The sequence below is a fragment of the Anopheles funestus genome, chromosome 3RL, assembly GCF_943734845.2.
Source record: "Anopheles funestus chromosome 3RL, idAnoFuneDA-416_04, whole genome shotgun sequence".
Taxonomy (NCBI): Eukaryota; Metazoa; Arthropoda; class Insecta; order Diptera; family Culicidae; genus Anopheles; species Anopheles funestus.
The window spans coordinates 76,779,139-76,795,575 of NC_064599.1; positions in this window are offsets into that span (position 1 = coordinate 76,779,139).

Here is a 16,437-nt window from a genome sequence, read left to right on the forward strand (position 1 = left end):
ATAATCACCCCCACTAATGACTGGCCTAATGATACAGACGAGAACTTCAACCGGGGCTCATGTCACCGAAAAAGGCGTTCGATTTGTGAAACAATAAAATACATTATCATTATGTAGCATCTCCATCGGATCGAAAGGTCATGCTAGCGCGAATGTTGTGTCTATAAACTTTACGTTTATTAGCTAGCTGCTGTTGTATTTTTTGGGTTCCGATTAGTATACACATTTTGCACACAAGTACCGGCGGACGGTAACCCTGACACCTTCGACGTCGTATCCCGGTGCAAGGACGAAAGAATTTTATGGTGAAAATTATGAGCTTGGCGCGAAAGCTCTCACAGGCGTACGATGTGATGACATTTGGCCAAACCGTTCCAAGGATGGTAAATCGTCGTACTAGCACCACTAACGATCTGTACAAGTTCGAATCTAGCATGCACATTATAAGCAGCGACATGTATTCGCTCGTCGAAGAAACAAATCCTTCGCCAATACGAATCGTTTGATAGCCAAATTGATTCGGACATTTATTTGTCTACATTTTATTCCGGCAACACAACGAACCATGAAAATTGGTGCGTTGGTGTTTTGCGAAACGCGGCAACTTCTTCGGTGACTAAGTTTTTATTTTTCTCCACTACATCCGACGATTTCCAACTTCCATGGATGATCCGGAATTAAAACAACCTGCATTCTTGATTACTCATCCCGCGCAGGATGCAATCGATTTGGTTCTAAAACGGATTACGACGTCCAGTTTTGACATTTAAGGCGATATCTACCTTCGCTTATGTTTCGTTTTTGCAACTCTATCAGCGTGTGCCCATAAAATAAATCCTCCCATAGACGCTACTTAGCCTAAACAGGCGTTAAATCTCGGGCTCGTTCTCGCCCAACCTGTCTGCCTGTTGATGAAACGATGAGCCAAAGCGGTGATTTTACGACCAAACATCATTTACCAAACCCTTGTGCTGAAGGTGCGAAACGGACGAATAGTGGAACGGAACAGACGAACGGACATCTAAATCATATAATCCGTTGTCGCATTTGAATACGGACTGCCGTTGCTGGAACTTCCACACGTAATCGCCGTGCTGCATCTTGGAGATTCTCGACATCACACTGAGTTAGAGACTATAAAATGTCAGCCCATTCATCTTCCCCAGCAGCTCTCATCAGTTGCCTTTGTTTTGTTGATATCCCAGGAAGTCATTACTATAACCCCCCCTACAAAATGCGTACATTTGGACTGACGGCAATAATTAAAAATATTCAACCTTTTCGGTGACTTCCAACTTTAAGAATAAAAGCAAAACCCAGAAAGATAATTTTAAGCATCTCCAGTAATATTTCTTCGCTTTCCAAACGTCCCCATTTACTTTGCCACTCCGGTTTTTGGGAACATTCACTGGGAAAATTTAGCAGCAATAAAATCAACTTGTTCTTTACGATTGTTATCCGGTTTTTTTTTTCAATATTTCAGTGCCTTTGATCTGTTTTTAGCAAAAACCGTGGTGAATGTGGCGCCATGATAACAGACGACTACCTTTAATTTCTTTGCAGTTTTTTTTTGGCGTCTCTCTCTCTCTCTCACACAACCGATTGGCGTCACGGGAGCAATAAAAGTAACCACAACCACTTGACCACTTCGTGGTGCGCCCATAACGGCGAGTTAATTGGGTCCATCGCATGGATAGTTTATGAGCTGTATGGGAGACAGACAAACATGGTCCAAGACGGAACTAACTAATCTTGCCTGGGGGCGTCGGTGTTGATAACAGAATTTGCCAGAAGGAAGATGATTTTTTCCTTCTTCTCGGAGATCGTTTCGACAGTGCTTTGCATTCTGATGAGAATTTGCCTCTTCCTAGACCCCGAGGCTATGCATTAGGGAAGCTTTTCGAGTGGCTTTATGCTTCCATACAGGATGGTTTCACGCTTGGAAGATGCTTGTCAACTTGATGCCGTTTTTGGAAAAACGAAGAAATGCTACCATTCACTCCATGATATCAGATTCCATTAGTTCGACACAACGTTTAATCTTAGTTCAGTTTAAGTGCAAGGTCTTGTGACGCATGTTGAAACATTAAGCAACACAATCCTCTTAGTTCGTATCCATTCGTTGCACCATTATTACAACAATCTTGTATCAAAAATAAACCCTGACCATCGTGGACCACCAGCCAGACTAGGGCCGCTCCAAAGGGCTCCCATACCGGAGGTGCAATTGCATAACGCGAATGACATCCAGCGCATCAAGGGCGTCAACATTAGCATAAGCGCTTCCTACGGATCATCCAGCGTGCGATCTACACCACCGTCACTGCATCCCTAGTGACGTGGCCATGTTAGCATCTGATCAGCTAGAGAAGGTGGGAATTGGTGTAAGGAAGATAGTTTATCGTTTCGTTTCGTTCAGCAACCGGTTGGTGGGCATGAAAAAAGTTTTAAACACCGCAAAGAAGCTCCCGATTACTGCTGTTGTCAGCAACGGCGACGACCTTGTGACGGCATTTCTCGGTCAATATTCGCTCTTCGCATAAAGCGCCAAACGAGAAAGATGCCGAATAGAGAGAGAGGAAACAGATCACACCATTAAAATGGAGCCCGTTTGACCAGCTGTCCTGGGTAGTTGGGAACTATACATCGCATAGTTTAAATGTAGCAACACTGTTTGGAATTGTGGTGTGATCGCAATCGTTTGTTTTGTTTGTTAACGATTTGGGTATTTCTTTTATTAATTAATCATCAGGACACATTTTGCTGTAAGTAATTTTATATTTATGCTAATTATTCACATGTTACGAATCCCAAAGACATACAACTGGAAATACGCAGAAAACAACCTTTTTTTTTGTTTCTGGTTTTGATTTTTGACTCATCGTTTGTTGAGTTTGCTTGTTTTGATTTGTTTCTAATCGTTTGATGTTTACTTTCACTGTTTTTTGGCATTGCTTTTAATTGTTTATTGTTTAATTGTTTATTACAATTAAGTTAAATTTTTTTGATAAAATTTTGATAATTAACTGTTTTGATGTGCATTTCACATTTCTATGTTGGCTTGTGTAGCTTGTAGCATGATCATAGACACCATGGACCGTAGACAAAAATCTTTGTAAAGACTACTCAAAGTCGAAAAAAGCTAAAGCAATGTAAATTGAAATACAAACCTCGCATAATCCATTTTTGGGGTGAAAATTATGTTTTGAATAAGTTCTTTTATGGGAATTAATAAATTAGACAAAAACCATATAAAGAGCAACCATTTAAAAACTGTTTATGCTCGAAAATTAAGTATAAGTTTTGATGTGATTAAATAACTCACGTACATCTTATAAATGATTATATGATTTTGACGGATCGCAAAAAGGAACAATGCACAAATTTGCATTATGAAATGAACAAATGAAGATTATCAAATGGCACAATTTTGTAATTATCCTGCGACATTCCCTATTAATATTGTCGTTTGCTATATTAATTTATGTGCTTATTTGCTGCTGTTTTATGCAAAATTTTGAATTACTTTCTAAGAATTTGACCAAGCCGAAAATATAAAAAAATTAGACCAAGTATAAAAAAATAATTTAATTGTAAATGTGCTTCCATATTGATCTCTTTTTTATCCTTGAACACCAATGGTTCAACATATTTTAATCAATATTATGTAATTCTTTCCTTTTTAAGTCGCAACTCCTAGAACCATATTTCAGAATGGTTTGCTTTTTTTTAAATCTTAAGTGTTACATAAGGTAAACTGGATTTAAATTAATACTTTTGAGGGCAACTTTTGTAAGGATTCATTATAATTTCAAGCATGTTTTTTTCATTCTCGACCATAGAACTGGTTTTCAAGCTATTAGATTTAAAATTTTATTGCTCGTTGATTAGTCCCACATCGGTTGAACGATTTGCCTGTATGTTTCTAATTCCTATCCGATTATTGCTTCGAGGCGTCAAGCTACAGACAAACATAGTGACGCCAAAGGTCTCCGTTGCGAGCCTAAGGTCCCCACTGTCAGCAGAATCGTATCTTCTGCACCATCAGCGTGAACTCGAATCGTCATCGAGGAAGGCGAGAAAGCAAAGCAGCAAAAAAAGGAGCGTTCAAACGAAACGTGCCAGTAGCCAATGTGCAATAACAAATTCCAATGCAAATTCGATTGCCGACAACATTATCTTTTCACTGCGTAGCATCATCGATCGAGATTGACCTCAGCGCATATAATCTATGCGGGGAAGGTAAAGGGAAGCGTTGGCGGGTGGGCACGATTGTGCGATATGCTGCGAACACCCGCACCTCGTCACGATATAGGCCGCCAGCTGGGAAGTAAATTAACAGCACACTAACAAACCAAAAACAGGCAGCCAAACTCGGCAAAGTTCGAGGACCGCACTGACCGCGAAAGTGCATGGCCGCCAAGGATGTGTGACAGCAATACACCATCCTGCTAACGAAAGCAATCCGAATGGTGGGTCATCATTGGCAAGGTCAATGGTTTGAATAATTTACTAGCTCTGGCCGGACCGGAAGATTCCTTCAGGAAAAAAAATACATACCCAAAAAATATCATCCGATCAGCATCTCGGTCACTCTCATCTTCTCACCACCCGCGCAACACATACGACCAATGCGGTCGATTTGTGACGCAGCCATGTTTAGCGCCACATCGATTATGGTAACGGCCGGCGAAACAATGGCAATGTCAAATGTATTAAAATCGTTAATTTATCAGCACAGCTTTTACGGTAAACGGCCACAGTAGCGACGTTGCTGAGGTCGCACAAACGAGGTTACATACCGATGCTGCATTCAGCGAAAGATTTAATCTTCTAATCTCAGTTTTTAAGGATGTCTCGAAGAAGCTTGCCACTGATTGTAAGCTGCATTGTGTGTGTTTGTCAGTAAAGCTTTGCGATAATGGCCCTGCTATCCTTGCCGATAAGCCCGGAAAATGTGTGGCAGTTCTGATAAAATGTTGTCAATAATGCATTATGCGATTAATTTTAAACGGTTTTATGTACAGTTTCGCATAAATTGAATGGTAGTATTTTATCAATTAGTATAATGTAGAATTGCGGAAGACATTTAGAGCGATAATGTTTCTTTTTTTACATTTTAGGAAAAATTGGAAAAAAAACAAAAAATAACATTATAGCAAAAACAAATAACTAAAATAAACATATTCAACAGGTTTGTTTTTATTTTTAATAAAACTTAATTTAGATTTTCTTGATAACTAACCAGATAATTTAGGTATCCAAGTAATTAGTTCAAATATAAGTAGCATACACAGCTTATAGCCTGATTTTCAAACAATTGTTAATTTTTTATTATGTCTCATTGTTATCACTATTTTCTGTAAGAGAAATGCAACCACACCATCTAAACACAACATTGTTTTTGAACATGTTGTTTTAAATACTCTCGTGATTTTCTTTGTCATCTTCCTTTACCTTCTATGTATAAGACAAATGTTTTTACTATTCTCTAGAAGTTGTTTCATTTGTTTCTCAAATTTCAGCGAAAAAATTATTCGCATTCAGGTTGAAGAAGATTAAGTCGTTTTGTTTCGTATTTATTTATCTCGTAGAATTTGTACCTTGTTATCCTTGCATAAATTCATTTGTTCCTACTATACTCCACCTATCGTATCGTTCAAAAACTATCAACAGTGTTCTGACATAAATATTACCTCAAACGCGCTTTTCTTTGAATGTCAACTCAACCTAATGCTAACATAAATACAGTCAAATTTATGTCCTGTTTTACACGTTTTACGGAAGCGGAAGCTACCAAGCTTTATTTGTTGGAAGCAAATCGACCACCGACCAAATCTTTACTCAACGGCGTTGAAAGTGTCTATTGAAATCCATTTGCTGAATGTTTTGTTACAAAAGAATGAGAATAGAACTGAACAATGAAATTTGCAGCTTCAAATTCGTGTATCTATTTCAAACTATCGTATCTAGCTAATTAGCATGATTAAATGTAAACATTATTTGCAACGCAGAATGCAGTGTAATAAAGTTGATGGAGTTTTAAAAATATAAGATATTAATCAGAAAGCATCGCTCCCTGCATTGTGTTCCTAAATGCCTCTTGGCAATCCTTTTCAAAGCTCTTCTATTATGCTTTTCATTGATGTTTAGATGTTAGATACCGGTAGTACAAATAAACTTATTCTGTTACATGATGTTTAACATCCTTATTTACAAGTATTGACAAATCCCTTACCGTATTCGTTCCTCGTTGTCGGCACCTCGTTTAATTACCGCAATACTCGGATTTTTGTTTTCAAAGCAGTGAAGCAAAAACATAAAAGCCCATCGATCGATTTGCGAGTGAAAGGTTGTTTTTCTTTGCTGCACCTTTACACAGCGTGTCGCATGAGATAAACATTTGGAAAAAAGTAACACCGCACAAGGTGTCATTCTTTTCGAAATTTCCTTTCCCACAGCCAAGAACGTTACCATGTCACCATGTGCCAAAACGCAAAACACTAAACGTTGTCAACAGGTGACAGGCAGAAAATATTGGTACTTCGTTTGTCCTTTTTGGTTTTTTGTAATGGTTTTCGGAAAAAAAACTATTTTTAGCCTTCAGCGCAAATCCAATGACCTCCGAATGCTGTCGATGTACTTTCTTCGCGAATCTACACGTCGTTCGGGCAGTTTGTATTTCTGCGAACGGAGAGCTTTCGATTCAAACTTTATTTGTATTTGAATCGCATTTATTTTCCCCTCCGTTTTGGCTATAAAGAAAGGCTTCTTTGGCGTAAACGGACATTGAAAACAAGCAAACGAACGAAGTGGAAAGGTACCATTCTGTTATGAAATACAAAACATGGCTCGGTCCATTGTTTGCATTTAGCAGCGATATTTACAACTTATAATAGAATTTTTTTTTCATAGTTTTTTGGTAGTTTGTTTGGTTTTTTAGGAGTTTTTTTTGTTGAGCCATTTGTTGACCGTAATATTAATTAATTTTAATTATTAAATTCAATTATTCAAAAGCTTTAATTTTGTAACAAAAGAAATTATTTTGCTTTTTCAATTATATTACACAAATACGTTTGGATATTTGTTGATACAAAAAAAACGAGCTTCATTGGGTGTGATGGATAAACAAGAGGCTTCTAAAGATGTTTTTCTTTGTTCTGGTTAAGACGTGAAGATAATAGCTGCCTTTCTCTTTATAACAGTTGATGTCATTTGAACGACATCCACGTATCTTTGATACGTAACATCCTGGCGTTTCAGGCGAAGCTTATTTTCACACTATGCCCAAGAGAGAAAGAAATCATCCTAATCCCATCATTTATTATCCCATATTTTCCGCTATATCATCCCTTACTAATCAAAAGCTGTGCTGTCGGTGTTGTTGTTTACCATTACATAGGCTAAAAAATTCACGTTTAAAAATACCTTTTTTATAAATAAGCAATTTTAAAACATACCCAAGTGAAACGTCAATTATAGCAAACAAACAATCGATCCATATTGGAAATAATCAACTACCTAAGCATGATTAGCATTATTAATTTTAACCACTTAACACCAATGCGATTCGGTGTACGGGAACTCCATTGTCACATTTTGTTTTCCAAACTACCCGGTTCCAACGTTAAAGCGCTGATAAATTGATTTGTTAAGGTGACAAACACTTCGCCTTGTCGGCAGCTCCAATATCAGTCATCTTTACGATCGCCATAAAACATAATTAATTATAGTTTGCCACAGTGACAAAAAAGCCAAACTTTGGCTTGTAAATTATCCAAAAGCCACCGTAATCAACCGCCACGCAGAAACGCTTCGGGGAATTTAATTATGCAAAACCTTACAGAACAACTCAAGCATATCTGTAATATCGCGTTTGTTTTAATCAGATAATGCGCTTCCCAAAAACCGAACAGCGGATCGCCCAATGACCACTTAATTTTCTTCATCCGTTTTCCCTTTTCCTGGGACGCAAGTAAACACAAAAGAAGAATTCGATGGCAATTCATTAATCATTTTTGTAATAAGTTTTTCATGCGTTTGAATTCGACTGAATGCTTCAGCAACAACCAAAAAAAACATAATAAAAATATTAGATAAATGCTACCAAATCGTGTCGCGGTGCGATAAATCAAGCTGGCACGCTCGGTGTCGTGAATAAATCTTGCTCAAAATAACAAACACCTTCCGTATCGTATTGCCACATATTTGCTTTGCGTAAGTGCGTACGGTACGGAGAAGGATCCACGATGCACGATTTATAGCACCAAGTAGCATCTTCACATTCACAACCAGCTCTAAATCAATCGCAAATCACTTCGACATCTAACAAGAGACAAAAGGATTGTCACTGGCGAAGATTCACCAAGCGCACAAATAAGGTGAACGTTCTTGGGTGGCATACGAACCCGATATAGCTTTCGCAATAAAAGCCGCGTAGGCGGGCTGAAGAATGCTCGAAATATCACGCAATCTTACCATGATACGCGTCTGAAAGCATCGGTCGAAGAAAAGAAAAAACCCGGATGCAAGGGATCTGATGTCACCACGGCAGCGTTTGTGAGCGAAGTAATATCCATCCTGCACATTCCCGGAGTGCGCATTCTGTCTGGCGCCGGCTGAAAGACCCACCCGACGATGAAGTTCAAATTATTCGCCTGGAGGAAACCCGAAAGCAAAACCTAAACATCACACGGTTCTCATCGCTTGCGTAATCCGACTGTGGGACATCCTTCGAATACGATCACCATCTGTACCATGGCCTGATTACGGTGTGACAGCACGTACGCGACTGTTGCAAAGCAGCATGGCGCAGCCACCTTGAAGACACATCATAAACATATGCATACTGCCGCGTCACTGGCCGAAAACTCCCCCAAAAAGGCTTCGAAGGGTAATTAAAAGTTAATTTGAAAATTTAAAACACTGGCCCAAACGTGGACGAATAGAAAACCACGATGTCACCACGCGCATCAAACCGCAAACCGATTTCGCTAACACACGAACACGCAAAACAAACAAAAAAAAAGGACAACCAATTCCTGCCCGTGGTACCCGAAAGGAGGAACTACCGTGCGGTGTCGCAAATGTCGAGGTCACATTTGCGGTCACCAGCATCGGTCACGAAACTGGTTCACTTTGCCGGCGTGAGCACTCGCAGGCAGCCTACCACCGTATGCGTGTGTCATCTTCGCACACGAAAACTGTCCAAAAACGGAACCCGCTCTGCCAAAACTGTTTGATTTGGTTTTTTTTTTCGTTGGCCCAACCACTGCTCATCGTGCCAAACGTTACGTTGGGGATTTATTTGAGCGATCGGCCCAATCCAGCAGAAGGAAGGAAATGGAAAGGAAACGCTAATATTTACATAGAATGGTAAAACGGAACCACAGATAGATGGATCGTTGCGCGCTTTGAAAAATATGGATGATCCAAGGCGGAATAGGTGTTCGTTTCGATTAATTTATCGCATTAATACATCGGTGATACCGAAATCCGGCTCATCAGCTGGACGGCTGGAAGGTGATGATATGGAGCAGCTGCTCATTGTATGCAAAATCATTCCTGCCTAATGATGTATATTTATCGCACCGTGGACCCTTGGCACACTGCCAAGGCGATGTTAGCGATGCATTTGTTACGCAGATCGAATGCTTGTGGAACTACATCGTAAGTCACTTCGTTAATCTGATTAATGTATTAGCTAGGATGAACCAAACCAGATCAACCCGATATGCCTAACTATGAAGTAGCGCATTATTAAATGACCTTTATCAAATAGGACAGTTTTAAATGGCCAATACATGAGATGCACATGGTGTAAAAGATAGAAATGCTCGTGAAATTGATGTAATATCGAATTATATTCGATCCGATATAATATTATGTAAAATATTACCAAACTAACTTGCCCTCTTTCAAAGAGAAATTTGAAACATAGCAGTTTTGTATTACAGATACAACTGTGAGTGGTATAAACTGTTATATTTTGCTAATCTTAAATATTGGCGCGCCTAAATGTAGGCAATATGATGTACAAGTTTTTCTTCCACGCAAGTTGCGTGCAAACCGTTGTTCTTCCGTTGGGAGTAAAGAACTAGTGATGGGAAAACTGGTTCGCAGAGCCGCTCCAAAAAGTGCAAACCAACAGCTCCGGAGCAGGTTTCGATGACGGTTTCGAAACAACGGCTCCTTATGCCCAACTAGCCAAATTCTTATACATTCTCGCTCTGCCTAACCTACAATCCATCCAGTGGCGGATGAAGCTTCTCGGAGGTGCTAAGCCAAATCTAAAACTCTAAACTAAACCTCTTTAAAGAAGAGACATCGTGTGCTATAGGACTAAATGTATGTGCTAATGGATTTTCGATACAGAATGCAATAATATTGTTAAACCCGTTATTACTTACGTTTAAATCGAGCACACGTACTTCGCGCAGTACAGTGGCCGAAATTCCCACAAGCTCACTCACCACGCAAGCTTGTTTGTAATTTTGAACCGATTATTAATCCCAGTTATATTGTTTTATTATTTAAACGACACAAAATTGAATTATAAAACATATTTAGGTTGTGTCATCACAGGGGCGGCCCAGTAGTGTATGTGATCAACGGTACCGGTTCCGCACAACAGGATCGGGTATCAAATTCTAACCGGACCCGTCCTCCGTAGCAAGGATTGACTCTCCAGTTATGTGGTAAAACAAGTCTATCTAGTAAGCCATAAATGGCCGGCGTGACCACAGAGGTCGATATAATTACATAATAATTTTATTGTTTTGTTATTGTTGTAAACCAGGGGTCTAAACGCTATGGCCCGCGGGCCGCATGCAAAAAATTTCAGAAGTATCAATCAGAACGATTGCGGAGTTGTCTTAAAGTGTTTCATCTTCCGTTAGCAGGTTTAGCGCTGGTTGCCATTATTTGCTTTATCTGTTTTTACGAATCTGTTTTTATCATGGTGTTTACTCAACCATTTGCGTCAGTACTTGTTTTTCGGATTTGTGATAATCTACTTGTTTTTTTTTTTTGTTGATTGCATGATACGTAACCCAATGGGTAACCCAATTAAAAATGGGGTTTTCCATTTTCCGCTACGAAAAGTCTGTCGATGTCGTGTAAACGAATCGCGTTTGGCGAATTAATTCATTTGTATTACCAGATTAGCGTCTGAATTGCAACTTACCTTTTCTTTCCTAATATAAAAAGATGCGTCACTACCAATACTTATAAATTTTGTTATAATTTTCTAACATTGGATAGAGACGTAATGATAGAATAGCTCGGTATAATGGGAACAAATAAGTAACTGATATTGGTACAAAATAAATCATATCTTCTATCCGGATAAATATTCAATATGCTCTATATGCTCAATATCGGTTTTCACTAAGGGTGACCCGACTGAACAATACTCTAGAACCGATCTGACCAGCGAGCACTACTACAAAGTTATCACATTTTCAAGCAGAGAGGGTACAAAGTTTTCCAAGAAGCTGGGACCAATTCCTTTAAGCAAGCCAAGATTCCTCCAAGCTCTACTAACCACGGAATTGATTTTGAGAAGGATTTTTGTCCAACATCCAACGAAGGGTAAGGAAAATATGTGCGTACCAAATGGAAGAATATGGCAAGGAGAAATGGATAAATAGAAGCGGAAAGCAGAGGCTCTTCCAAACAATACTCCCACTCCCCTTCACTACCCCCTTCACCAACCGTCACTGATTCCGGAGTTTACAAACCTCTCCTCTGCGGAGGATGGTTATTACAGGGTAAAATGATCCGCGAACCAAAATGAGTTTGACATCACTGGATGGGCTGTAAACCAATGGCATTTCTTTGGTAATATTATTATTGTACTTTTTATACTAGCATTTCATTTAGTACATTCGGCCTCCAACCTCGGATGAGATCGGACGTAATTTGGATTTGCTCCCGCACAGCGAAGCAGAGTTTGGGTCATTGGCCCAGCTGAATTGGCTTGTGATACCTGGATAGTGTTACGTGTAGTATTGCTCACTAGCACCGTGTGTTCTCAGTGTAGTAGTAGTGTTAGTTATACGGAGCATGTGCTAACGCACTAGCATCGTGTGGTGCATCGTGTTGTGTATCGTTTTGTTACAGTAATAGTTATCGATACGCTAAGCGTATCGTTAGGAGTACGATAATCGTATAGTCAGTATACTTAATTGTTTCCCTGTTCCAGCCTTGTTCTCTGGCGAATTAAACGGCAGCGATGGAAGAAGATGAAATTGGTGGTTTCACACCTGTTAAAAGGAAGAAAGCTATGCAGGGTTCGCCCGGCGATTCTGGCGACGCAGATATTTTTTCGACGAATGGTCAATTTAAACAAATACATCGTCCCCGCGCATACCCACCGTCATGGGAAGGACGATTAGATATATTTTTTATGCCTCGTGATAAACCGATGGACATAAGAGTAATAGCCAAGGCTATTTTCAAAAAGTATCAAGGCGTTCTCGATGTTTATCGAGTACGCATGAATAAAATAAGAGTAACAGCTAAGGACAGAACACAGGCGAATGCGATAGCCTCGGACCAGGAATTTACGGAGCACTACCGTGTGTATATTCCCGGTAGTTCGGTAGAAGTGGTAGGAGTAGTCGAGGACTTCGATTATCCGATAGAAGACATTGTTAAATTTGGTCAAGGTGCATTCCATGCCCCGAATATACCGTTCGTGAAGGTACTCGAAGCAAAAAAGTTGTATGCTTCGATTCATTCCGAAGGGGTAAAAAAGTACCACGAGACAACATCGGTACGTATCACTTTCGAAGGTAATATTTTGCCGAAGTACCTCATTATTGAGGGACTTAGAGTACCAGTGACACGACCGTACATACCCAGGGTTTCTACTTGCGCTAAGTGCAGTCGGATTGGCCATACGGAGCCGTTTTGCTCCAACAAAATCATGTGTGGCAAATGCAAAGGATCGCACTTAACGGCTAATTGTGTAGCTCCTGAGCAGAGATGCCCCCACTGCAAAGACTCGTGGCATGAAGTATCTGCATGCCCAGTCTACAAACTGATCAGCAAAGAGCAACGAAAAACAATTCAAGAAAGAGCTAGAGGTTCTTATGCTGATGCCCTTAAAGGGACAGAAAACAACCGTTTTCAGGACCTCAAGGATATGGAAGAAGTGGATTCGTCCAACGCAGGACCCTCTTCACTGACGGCACCCAAGCGAGTTGATAGGAGAATATACCGTACAAGGAGGGCTCTTTCACGGAAATCACTGTCAAAAGCCCTGAAAAAGAGAGCACAAAAGCTAGCACCTCCACAAGCTTCCCCTAGCAAGAACCTTTCCTCTCTTAGCCAATTCCTAGATCCCAACACCCCCCAGACCAATCCCCAGGAGGCTAAACACCGTAGATCTTATGACACTAGATCGAAGCTAGCTTTCCCGGAAGAACCCCGACACTACCCCCACCACCACTTGCCAACTCTGACAGAGATTCTCACATCTCTGTTGGAAGTTCTGAAGTTGCCGCAACCGTTAAGGGGTTTAGTGACCTGTGCGATTCCGCTATTGAAAAATGTACTGAAACAATGGTTGTCTCAATGGCCAAACTTGAGTATGATGGTTCGATTAGATGAGTAAACAAAAATGGCCAACATACTCCAATGGAACTGTAGAAGTTTTCTTGGAAAATTAGACCTTTTTAAAATATCAATTGGAGAAAATAATTGTGATGCATTTTCCCTCTGCGAAACCTGGCTATCACCTGATATAAATCTATCTTTAACGGGATATAATTTAATCCGTCAAGATCGCCTCTCAAGGGGTGGAGGAGTGCTAATTGGGATAAAAAGGAGTCACACCTTTTCCCGAATTGCAACCCCTGGGCATGACATAGTAGAATCAGTCGCAATCAAGGCAAACATCGGCGGTCTTGAAACGACCATTGCATCAATATATATCCCGCCGATAGCCAGGGATGAACAAAGACTGATTGAAAAGATCAAAAAGGATCTTGAAAATCTCGCTTCGGTTTTGCCTGAACCGTTTTTTATACTAGGGGATTTCAACTCCCACGGTATAATCTGGGGAGGAGAAAAGGATGATCTCAGAGCCCCGATCATCCAACAACTCTGCGACGATTTGAATCTTAAAATATTAAACTCTGGAGAGCCAACTAGGGTGTCATCGCCTATGACACGACCAAGCGCATTGGATTTGTCTCTGTGTACGTCGTCACTAACCTTCAACAACAACTTAACATGGAAAGTTATACAAGACCCAATGGGTAGTGACCATCTACCGATTTTGATCTCAATTACCAAGGGCATTCAACGAGTTAATAAGTTTCCTGCTAAATGTGACTTAGCACGAAACATCAACTGGAAGAGATACGGCGAACTAGTGACTGCTTCACTGCCACTTGTAGACTATAATTTATCTCCTTTAGAGGAGTACCAAAATCTCGCTTCGTGTATAACCGAGTGCGCCCTTGGTGCCCAAACAAGGAGCACCCACCAAGTAAGGACTTTTAAAAAACCTCCCACTCCTTGGTGGGACAAGGATTGTGAAGCAGCATTTAAAGCGAAAAGGAAGGCATTTGTAGAATATAGAAACATGGGCTCTAGTCATCTTTATGAAAAATATAGAGGACTAGAGAGAACATGCAAAAACTTGCTAAAAGCTAAAAAACGTGGATATTGGCGTAAATTTGTAAATAACCTAAATCCTTCCTCTTCGCTTAGTTTGCTATGGAAAACCGCCAAAAGGATGCGAAACTGTAATGTAGAAAATGAGGACGAAAATTTTTCTGGCGATTGGCTCGAGAAATTTGCTCACAAATTCTGCCCTGACTTCGTCCCCGCGGAAAAGTTTATACAAACTTCGCTTGGAAGGGAACCTCAAATGGACGTACCATTCACCATGGTTGAACTTTCTCTTGCCCTCCTATCTTGTAGAAATTCTGCGCCTGGTGTAGATCAGATCAGTAACCAACTGATCTTAAATCTACCGGATATGGCAAAGAAGCTTCTATTGATACTGTTCAATAGGATGCTACTATACAATATCGTTCCGCCAGAGTGGAGGGAGGTAAAAGTGATAACCATCTTGAAACCGGGCAAACCGGCATCAGATTATCGGTCTTATCGACCGATAGCATTGCTCTCATGCCTTCGAAAAATCTTCGAAAAGATGATTCTTCTGCGTTTAGAGAAATGGCTAGAATCTACCAACCTTCTCTCAAGTACCCAATATGGTTTTCGTAAAGGCAAAGGTACGAACGACTGCTTAGCGCTGCTGGTTACAGAAATCGAACTGGCACATGCACAAAAACAGAATATGACTTCCGTATTCTTAGATATACAGGGGGCTTTTGACTCAGTATCCCCTCATATACTGTGTCATAAGCTAGAAAACGCTGGAATTAGCCCGAAGTTAAATAACGTAATATTTAACCTAATATCAGAAAAGGCAATGAATTTTGATAACGGCCACTTTCAACTGAAGCGGACCAGCTTTCACGGACTAGCACAAGGGTCCTGCTTGAGCCCCCTGTTATATAACTTTTACGTCAGTGACATAGACTGCTGTCTTACGCCTAATTGCAGACTTAGACAACTAGCTGATGACGGCGTTTTATCAGTCGCTAGCAGGGACGCCGATGAAATTAAAAATTCTTTACAAACCACGTTGAACAATCTAGCAGAATGGTCTCAAAACCTAGGTATCGATTTTTCAGCAGATAAAACTAAAATGGTAACATTTTCCTTTTTTAGTGACACTGCGAAAAACAGAGAGAAAAGATTGTATAAACCCGATATTGACATCTTTCTCTATGGTAAAAAGATAGACATTGCCGAAGATTTTAGATACCTAGGAGTTTGGTTTAATTCTAGGCTTAACTGGAATAAGCACATACGATACTTAGTGCAAAAGTGCACCAGAAGAGTCAACTTTTTAAGAACAATCACTGGATTCTGGTGGGGAGCACATCCAGTGGATGTGCTACGTTTATATAAAACCACGATACGATCCGTTTTAGAATATGGAAGTATATGTTTCCACTGGGCATCTAAAACGCATCTAATAACATTAGAAAGAATCCAGTATCGATGCTTGAGAATCACCATGGGCAGTATGAAATCAACTCATAACATGTCCTTGGAAGTGATGTCGGGAGTGATGCCCCTAAAACTACGATTTTTGTACCTTTCGCTCCGACTCCTTATCCGTTTTTCCGTATCAAATCCCTTGGTGATAGAGAACTTCAAATCATTACTAGAGACACAATCCAAAAGCAGAATCATGGAGTTATACCATGATTTTGTTTCATTACAGGCACACCCTAGTGCTATAACAACATCTAATCGTGTCGCGCTCCCAGATACCTACAGTTCCCTTTTAACGATCGACACCTCGATGACGGAGGAAACTAGGACTGTCCCGCATAGTCTTCG